The 10,866-nt window shown below is 36.3% G+C and overlaps 1 protein-coding gene across 1 annotated transcript in view; it reads left to right on the top strand.

The window, feature by feature from the left end:
• The window catches only part of LOC106876126 (G protein-coupled receptor kinase 5), a 383,600-nt gene that overhangs the window by 257,128 nt on the left and 115,606 nt on the right, over positions 1–10,866 (top strand). The gene's annotated exons all lie outside the window — the stretch shown is intronic.

The following is a 10,866-nucleotide window of genomic DNA, read 5'->3' as shown; positions in this document are numbered from 1 at the left end:
TATATATATATATATATATATATATAAAAATGACAGACTTCCTTCAGTTTCTGACTACCATATCCATTCAAAAGGCATTGGTTGGTCATGGCTATTGTAGAAAACACCTACTCAAGGTGTCACATGGTGGTACTGAACCCAGAACCATGTGGTTGGGAAGCAAACTTCTTACCACACACCCACGTGTGGTTGTGCATGCATGTGTGCACACAGACATACACCCACACATATTCTTACATACATGCAGTAAATACACTAATGATTTATCAATACACACATACACAACCTAAGAATTACAGTAATCTATCAACACAAACGCAAAACAAAATAGATAATATAGATAATTCGTAAACATGAATATACACACTGCAAACATGGTAATACTTTATCAATATAATCTTAAAAATACATACATGCACCCAATAACCATTGTAATATTTAATCAATAAAACACACACATTTACTTTCATGTAATGTGTAAAATTTACGTTATAAAATTTATTCAGCAAGTTTGTTTATTACAGTCTGATAGAACCTATGAAAATAGTAACTATTAAAATGTTTCTGTATCTTCATTTAGTAAAGAAAGAGACGCCAGCAGTGAAGTGACAGCAGTTGTTGTTCTATCATTGTTTCTATTATATAATCAAAATCACTATATCTCACTGGATCAGGAAGATTTTCTGCCCTTGTGTCAAATGGTGCTCAAATATTAGTGATATCTAATACTCAGTGCATGTGTTTTGTTTATGCGCTTATTAGCTTTGGAATTTCATCCAGGGGAAAAACCCTTTATGACTTCGAGTGTTAAAAGAACACTGAATACCTCAAAGTAAGCAAATCAAATTGGCCTATACGTGAATGAGAATGGTGGATATCGATATTTTTTGTTATTTCGGCTCATTGGTACCGTACACCTGAATCACCTCAAAACAAATTCAAAGTACTGGTCTGAGCTATATATGCAAATAGTGTAAAAATCTATCTGCTGATGGCCAACTTCGTTATCTTAGTTAATATGTTTCCCAGTTTCATCTTTTTGGTGGGAGACGAGGTGAGTTGATATTAGAATCACATTTTTCTTAGTTCAAAATAAATGTATCACACACACACACACACACACACACACACACACACATGCATGCATGCAATGGCCTTCTTACAGTTTCCGGCTACCAAATCCACTCAAAGGCTTTTCATTAATTTTTTCTTAATTTAGGTGTTTGCTTTTATACCTGTGGTTCTCAACCATTTCTTGCTTCGACCCCCTTTGGTTCCTATTTTACTCAGACGGACCCTCATAGCCATTCAATGTTTAAAAACCCATTATATTTTGGCAGTGGAGGCGCAATGGCCTAGTGGTTAGGGCAACAGACTCGCAATCATAGGATCGCGGTTTCAATTCCCAGATCGGGCGTTGTGAGTGTTTATTGAGCAAAAACACCTAAAGCTTCATGAGGCTCTTGCAGGGGATGGTGGCAAACCCTACTGTACTCTTTCACCACAACTTTCTCTCACTCTTACTTCCTGTTTCTGTTGTGCCTGTAATTCAAAGGGTCAGCCTTGTCACACTGTGTCACGCTGAATATCCCCGAGAACTACGTTAAGGGTACACGTGTCTGTGGAGTGCTCAGCCACTTGCATGTTAATTTCACGATCAGGCTGTTCCGTTGATCGGATCAACTGGAAGCCTCGACGTTGTAAGCGATGGAGTGCCAACATATTTTGGCAATTAAATATCATTAGGAATTGTATTTAAAAGATTGTTAAAGCTATTTTGCATATTGTAGAAGTATAACCAGTTTATTGGACATAAATTCTTAACAACAAAATCTTATGTGGACCCCCTAAGGGCCATATGGACCCCAGTTGAGAACCTCTGCTTCATACACTTCCCTGAATTCTTTCTACTTTTGGAATATTTTCTTCTGCTGCATTTTTACGTGCAGTTATGATGCTATTATAAACAGAGCTGGTAATTTTGGTAACTTCTATAATCTACAATGTTTCAAAACCATTTTTCACATGAAACATATATGAATTTCTCAAATGCATTGTAATATGTTTCCACAAGTCATAACATACTTTTATATATATAAGTTCTTATTTATTCTCGAACTCAGCCTGAAATTTCCTGTCACAATTGGCTATAAAAAATGCATTGTCAGTTTTGCAGATCATAGGACTATTTTTCCTCCACCCCCTCCCCCACTTTTTTCTTTGTTAATTAAAATGTGATTCAGTTATACCTAGTGTTATTCATTGTTATAAATGTATAATCCCCCCCACTGCTTACCTTTTTTTTCTTTGTGTATCATCCAATCAAATTGATCATTTCACATTCTGTTTGGAAGTTTTAAAGATATTTACCAATTCAATTGGTAAATTGATGAAAGATTGATCCATTAGTATCCTTTTACCCAATTTTTGCATCCTTTCACTTCTAGTAATTTCCACATTGTGTTTAGGAATTACTTTAGTTAGACCAGTGAGATTGTGATAAAAATGAATTATGTCTTCATTTGTCGGGTGGTAGCATGGGAGTTCAGCCGTGCTAGGATTACCTCTAAATAAAGTAATCATTATACTAAGAGTGATAATATGTATTATGTATGTATGTGTGTGTGTGTATGTGTATTTCTATCTATTATATAAATGAGAGTGTATGTGTGTATGTATGTAGATATCTCACAGAAAGGCTCCAAAATGTTGTGTCCTTGAGGAAAATGGATTTGATTTTCAAAATCTGTGTTCCAATGACAAGGTTTTTCAATTACAATTCATGAAAAAATATAATTTGCTACCAGAAATAACTCAACTTTAAGACTGACAAATTTATCTGTCTCCATCAGGTTCTTTTATGCCTTTCTACACTGTATATGTATCTCTCACACTGCCCCTCTCTCTCTCTCTCTCTCTATATATATATATATATATATATATATATATATATATAACTTGTAATTGCCTTCATTTCGTTTTAAACTTCTTTGTTGTAATGTTCACTTTCATTTTGTGCAGAAAATTCTAGCTTCCAAATCCTGTTTTCTGATTGGGTAAAAAATTTCAAACTTTAAACTTCTGTAAAATTTTTCTAAAATATTTCTGGAATAAATGAAAAAACAAAATTAGATTCAGCATGAAAATGTACATCAATTCACCAAATTTGAAAATTTTCCTTTGATTTCAAAATCTGTAACAGTAAGAGAAAAGATGTCTCTATTTGTCTATCTCTTTCATATATGCTTTTCTCACTGTAAACTTCCCCTCTCTCTATATATATTTACCACACTTTCTCTCACTCTTTTTCTGTATGTGTGTATTACTCATACTGAATGTGTGTGTATCTGTGTGTCAGAGTTTGTGTATGCATGTGTGTAAGGAATTTCATTGGGGCAACAGAGTCAAAAGACTCCCACAAAGCATCAGCAACAAGCTAAGAAAATTTTTTACATGTATGCACCAAATGGAAATCAAAAGGCCTATACATTGGAGAAGACATGGACTGACATGGAATATAAAACATTGAAATAAAGGCATCGCCATGAAAATTGCTTGGAAGCAGGTGAGAGTTAGCCACAGGAAGGGCATCTAACCACGAAAAGTTTGCCTCAGTGAATTCCATCCTACTCATGCAAGCGTGGAAAAATAAATGTTAAAGCAGCAATGATGTGTTTCATAAAATATCTGTATGAAGCAAGTATGAAAATATATTTGATTTACAGTTTTCTTAGTTTTAAAGTTATTAGATTTAGATTCACAGTTCTTTGGTTTAAAGATATTAGATTTACAGTTTTCTTGGTTTAAAAAAAAAATTATTAGCATTACAGTTTATCAAAAAAGTAATAGATTCACACATTTTGTTGTGAAAAATATATTATATTTACAGTTTTCTTACTAAAAAAAAATCTTAAATTCACAAATCTTCTTAGTCCAAAGAAATATTAGACTTATATATGCACAGTTTTCTCTGTCCACGATTAATAAATTCACAGCTTTCTTAGTAAAAAAAGTTAATAGATTCACAGTTTTTCTGTCTAAAAATTAGATTTGCAGTTTTCTTATCCACCCCCAAAAAAAATTGTTCCCGATTTACTTACATATGTGAGTGTATTCACAGTATATTTATGCGCCACTGTGTATGGTTACTTAATATACTTGAGTGAACATATTCACAAGCTATGTACACGACTCTGTGTATATTAAATAGAGGTGTACTTTATTAAACGTACGTATGTAAACTTTTTCACAGTTTACATATATCTCATTGTTTGTTCATTAAACATACACAACATGTAAACGACTTGACTTGACCTTACTAAAACACATCAGATTCATGATTTACTTGGGTGTGGGAGCATATTCGCAAGTTATCTGTGCACCGTTGCATATGTTTATCAAATATGCTTCTTATGTTAACATATTCACAAGTTATCAGCGCAACACTTTGTATATTAAATATAAGCATATTTATTAAACATTCATATGTAAACTTTTTCACAGATTAGCTGTACATAATTGTGTTTGTTCATCGCTAATATGCACATGTAAACTTGACAAGTTATCCACACGCTCCTCTCTCCTCCTCCCCCATCTCTCTGTGATTTAGTTCACCTCTCTTTTGTTTCTTTTTTAAATTTATACGCTCTGCCAGGGAATGTACTTATATACGCAAAGAGTAAAAACCATTACATGCTACTCATTGTAAGCTGCTTGTTTCCTCTCTAGGGTGAACGCAAACAGATGCTCAGTCAATGATATGGCAATCACTAATCAAAACCAATCCGGCTGCCCCAGGTTTAATCCTGCAGAAAAAAGCCTGTGGTTTATCTGCAATGTCTATTGAAACAGCGATGTTAAATGTAGTTTTACTGACATGTTTATTTTTTTACTCACAAACTTCTGGCTCATGTCACAACAGACAGTTGGAGTCTGGACGGTTCCCTGGCTAGCTTGCTCCATGTCAAACCATCCAACCCATGCTGGCATTGGAAAGCAGACATTAAACGACAACGATGATGATGATGATATTGTTTAGATCTTTTATTTCTTTTTGTCTTTTATTTGTTTCAGTTGTTGGACTGAGACTATGCTGGGGTACCACCTTGAAGGGGTTCATTTGAGCAACTCACCCCCTTGTACTTAGGTTTTTTCAATCTGGTACTTTTTCTAACAATCTCTTTTTACTGAACTGCTAAGTTACAGGGATGCAAACAAACTAACACTGGTTGTCAAGTAGTAGGTAGGTGGAACAAACTCAAAAGCACACACACACACACATCAATATATATATATGTGTTTGTTTGTGTACATACATGACGAGCTTCCACACAGTTTCCATCTACCAAATTCACTCACAAGACAATGGTCAGCCTGGGGCTATAGTAAGACATTTGGCCAAGGAGCCACATGGTAGGACTGAACCCAAAATCACATGCTTACAAAGCAAGGCTTCTTCATCACATAACCATACCTGCAGCCTTCTGTCTCTCTTTTTTTTCTTTTTTCTTTTTTTTTTTACTCTAAAGACAGAAGTCAAGAGTCTGGAAGATATTAACCTTCTGAACAATGGCTCAGAAGTTTACCACCATAAACATAACACTTGTTCTGCTTATACATGGGTACTTTAACCCATCCTTACTATGGGTTAAATGACAGCAATATTTGTATGTGCATGTGTGTGTGTGTGTATGACTGTCTCCAGGAGCATGCTTCCCAATCATGTGATTTTGAGTTTTGTATATCAGGCGTAATACATTGTTATGTGTTGTGCCTTATATACAAAACCATGAGATGGTCACAAATGGAATGTCTTCGATCATTAGTCTGCTGGAACAGAGCTGACCTGGGAACAAACAACCATTATTATGTCTGTTGTTGTCAACAATGACCAAAGACATCACATGGCAAAAGATAGAGCTCAGGGTGTCCTGCTGCGGCCAATCAGTCTGATGTTTGCTTGGAAAACTCTGCTGCAGGTCAGGCACTGGTGGACTGTCAAGACTGAAGACAATGAGTAGACACTAGACTTGCATAGTTTGCTTCTTTTTTTTTTGTACTCCTGCAATCCTGTTCTATTTGTAAGCGGTGGCACCTCCATTGGTGCATTTTCGCTAGGCAGGGGCAGTCTTATGCTTGTGTTTCTCAGATGTTAGGGCTGATCTCAAAGTTCTTCAGTGAGGCTCTGGGTGTGTCCTTGAAGTGCTTTTTCTGTCCACCTTGTGTGCGCATGCCTTCTGACAGTTCACTGTAAAACAGGTTCTTAGGGAGTCACATGTCTAGCATTCAAACAAGCTGGCCTTCCCTCATGACTTGTGCTCTCCTCAGCAGTGTGTAACTGCTTGGCAGATCCGATCCAAAGAGGACCTTCATATTTGGGACCTTACCTTGCCAGGTGATTTTCAACAGCTTTCTCAGGCAGTTTATGTTGAAATGGTTTAGCTTTTTTGCATGATGTTTGTAAACCATACAAGTCTCGCAGCATACGCAGTATGACTGCTTGTTAAGCTAACTCCTAAGGGCTAGTTTCCTGGTTTCCATGGCGTATATATCCCCCCACATGGATGGGACCCCAGTCCGTCGCAGGATTACTCATTTTTGCCAGCTGAGTGGACTGGAGCAATGTGAAATGAAGTGTCTTGCTCAAGGATACTACGTGTCACCCAGTCCAGGAATCGAAACCTCAATCTTACAATCATGAGTCCAACACCCTAACCACTGAGCTACACACCTCCCACTGACTGCTTGGTACACTTTCAGCAGTAACAACAGCAACATTGCCACCCACCAAAGTAGTCATTTGCTTTGATGGTAGCGCAGATTCAATGCCCATCTCTGCCTGTCTCTGACTTTAGTTGTCCATACACACACACACACACACACACACACACACACACACTTTCTCTCTCTCTTTCTCTCTCTTTCTCTCTCTCTCTCTTTCTCTCTCTTTCTCTCTCTCTCTCTTTCTCTCTCTCTCTCTCCTGATGGTGATGGTGGTGGTGGGAACTACTTTAATTATCCTAAAGACCCAATAAACTCTAAAAGTTGTGTCAACTGGAATTGAGTTTTTTGTGATGAATCATAAAACACTGAAGTGGAGATTTAACTAACAGGCTGTTCATATCTACTTCCTCTCTCTCTCTCTCTCTCTCTCTCTCTCTCTTTAGCTCTCTCTCCCTGTTTCTCTATCTCACTAGCTTTCTAGCTCTCTTTCTCTATCTATCTATCTACCTTCCTTCCTTCCTCTATTTCTCTATGAATTTCACTGATTCTCGTTATTATGTCTTTCTGTCTTTGCATCTCTCTCTCTCTCTCTCCTTCTCTCTAGTTTTCTTTCTATCTTTATAACTCTCTCTCCCTCTATTTCTCTGCTTTTCTCCTTTTACAACCCTGTCTCTCTCTTTGCCTCTCTCTTGCTCTCTTTTTTTCTCTCAAGTTCTCCCTCTCTCTTTGCTTTTCTCTCTTTTCTACCCCCCCCTCTCTCTGCTTCTTTTTCCCTTCTTGCTTTGTTCCTTCCTTTTCTCTCTCTTTTCTCTTTCCCTCTTCTCTCTCGCCCTCCCTTTTCTTTCTTTCTGTCAATACAGATTATTTCAGTTCCTAAATCTACTGTTAACTCATTAGTTTGATAATTATTAATTATTTAATTCATTCATTCTCTCAGTATATATCAGTTTTAAAACCAGCACCAAAACTGCCACCACCACCATTACTATCACCACCACCACCACTGCTGCTGCCATATTCATAATGCCACTAATTGTAGGTTTCCCATTGCCGTAAGATTTAAAATAAAATATTATATCTCTATTAAAAAATATTGTTTGTTGCTCTGATTCTTTGGTTTTGTTTGCTTCTTTTTATTTTTATTTTTCACTTCCTCCATTTTAATTTTAGGTCAAATTCCTTTCCGTCTTGACACCATAACGTTATTAAATTAATAATTAGCAGCAGTGACAATAATTAGGAACAGTGACAATAATTCTCTCTTTTGTTCCCTCATAATGCCACTAAAATCAGGAAAGACATTATCATTTCAGAATGTTGTTGTTGCTGTTGTTGTTGTTGTTGTTATTGGTTGTAGATGGTGTCGGCAGTGATGGCGGTGTTTTCACATTATTTAAGCAAGATGTAACTGTTGAAACAAATTTTAACAATTGGTCTGATGTTGGCTCAAGCATTGCCCATCAGTTAAAAAGCTTTCTTTCCCCCTCCCCCCATCTCTTTTCTTTAACCTCAGGTCAACTAATGGTCTGTTGAATAAAATTTTGTAGATGGAAACCGCGTTGAAACTTTGTCATCATTTTACATCCACTTCCCCATACTGGCATGGGTTGGACGATTTGATCAGATCCAACAGGTGGAAGGACCATATCTTGCTCCAGCATTTCAGTCTCAGTACGGTTTCTACAGTCAGATGTCCTTCCTAACACCAGCTACTTTAATCCTTTAGCATTTAAACCAGCCATATCAGGTCCAAATAGTTTACCTTGGGGTGGGGTCAGGGTGTCCTTTGACACCCTGACCCCACCTCTTAACTGTACTCTCCCGTTAATAACTTGTAGAATTCCCTAGTCCTTTAACAGCTCATTCTCTCATCTACATTCTTTGAGCCCAGATGGTAAATAATTATGTGTACTTAACATTTTGGCCTTTTAGACTATTCGTCTAAACCATGTTTTCTTACCTCTTCCTTCTCCCTTTTGTTTATATCATATGCTCTTGTTTTTCTCTCTGATGAAGATTGGTTGCCTTAATTCGAATACCCTATGAAAATGAAGAATTTTGTTCTCGCATTTATGTATCGACTGCATTCTGGGAATTTTGATTTGAAACAGCTGTTAGCTTTGTTATGTCTTACTTTGTATTAATAAATAAGCTTTAAGTGTGGTCCTATCGATGTACTGGTTAATCTATGTTTTTCTCCATTTTTCTTATTATTTGCATTGGTTCCTGATAAACTTTTGTTTATCCTATTGTCACTTGCGCTCGGTGTATATGGTGTCCCTGCACACCATTGCCCAGGGATAACACAGGTAACGGATGCTGATAGTACATACAGATATTTTATCCCTTAGTCAGCTACTACAGCTGCTAACTCTCTCTATATATAGATTTATATTGTTGTGTCTGGGGAGAGTCATTCTCCTTTAGTGCCTTATTATTTAACACACTCACTGGTAAAGGTTGCAAGACGCAATAAAAATTTTAGGAAAAATAAATAAGTAAATGAGTGGAAACTTTACCAGTGAGTGTGTTAAATAATAAGGCACTAAAAGAGAATGACACTCTCCAGACACAACAAAGTATGCTTCAATACAGAAACTCACAGAATCCCAAAACGAAATAAATAAATATATATATATATATATATATATATATATATATATATATATATATATATATATATATATATATATATATATATGTATACATACATACACATTATATATGGTGATGATGACTATAGCTTCTTCTTGGCTTGGCCTTGTAGCAAAGATTTACAGAGGGATGCCCATGACTGTTGCAGGCTTACTGATGCTTAACTAATCAGTTCCAAGATAAACACATGACCATAGAGGCTGCAAGTCAAGGTGGGCTGGTCAAGTTCGGTTGTAGCATCCTTGTTTTTCACCACTTTTTTCTTGTCCTGCAGATGTCTTCAAAGGAGGCTGTTGCCTGGATGCCGGACACACATATTTATATGCATGTATGTATACATCTAAATTTGCATGTGATGAAGACTATATCGTTCTCCAGAGATCTGACTAAAGTCACTGAAGTGTTTTAATAAAACTGAAACATGTCTGAAATTGTCCACCATTCAATCACTTCTTTTTATTTGACTACATTCTTATCTTTAATTATTTTTATTTAATTCAGATTTCAAGATTGTCTCTCTTGTTTTTCTAAACCAGAATTAATCATTATGCTAACAATTTGCATTTTTTTTCCTTCTCTTTTTACTACAAGTGTGATTTTAAATATGTTCACATTGACTTAAACTGGAGGAATATTTGAATTTGTAGAACCATCGAATCCTATGCTTGCATGAAACAATGGATATTAAAAATTGTTGGAACGAAACAGGAACGAGAAGAAACATGCGCCCCCCCCCCCAATCCGATTCCCCACTAACAGTTTTTGAGGAAGATCAAAGATATTGGACTGTCTTCACCTCTGAAAATATTCTCTCCCTCCCCCCTACATGCACACAACTTTTTTTTTATGATGTCTTATAGTTCTTCTTTGGATTACAAACTCATTCTATTTTATTGACTCTACTCTTTCATCTTTTCCACTCTCCTTCACATTATTAACAATTTCATCAGTGACACAAGCCTCTAACATGGCTGCACAACTGGCTAGAAATAACAGACAAATCTCCCTCAAATCACACCTAGCTGTTTTATATAATCACTGAACAATACAGTTTGGAGGAGCAACATAAACCCTAAAATGACAGGATGGTCGTGACTGGAATGCTTTCAGTCACAGTTCTGTTTGATTAATGCTTTCGTTACCAACCCAGCTGAAACCGGCTCTGGCTCTGAGTATAAATGTCTTGATTTCATAAGTTTTGAATTAAGATCTTCTATCAAACCTTAGTCACAATATATGTTCCTAACACTAACTGAATGATAACTAAGTTATTTTACTTAATTCTTTGTTATATTTAAAGTAATTGAAAGAAACACAGAGAATCTCAAAATAAATACGGTAACGAGAGGGTTGAAGCCTTGTCTGGGTTTAAGTAACAACAACAGGTGGCTACAGATACTAACTATTTGCTGTTATGTTACCTGTCAACATGGCATTGCTCATGGCTTCAGTTGTGTCACTTATATAAATACCAATCAATACTTCAGC

Source organism: Octopus bimaculoides, chromosome 8 (genome assembly GCF_001194135.2).
Source record: "Octopus bimaculoides isolate UCB-OBI-ISO-001 chromosome 8, ASM119413v2, whole genome shotgun sequence".
Taxonomy (NCBI): domain Eukaryota; kingdom Metazoa; phylum Mollusca; class Cephalopoda; order Octopoda; family Octopodidae; genus Octopus; species Octopus bimaculoides.
The sequence above is the reverse complement of the archived record's forward strand: the minus strand, read 5'-3'. Positions and strand labels throughout refer to the sequence as shown.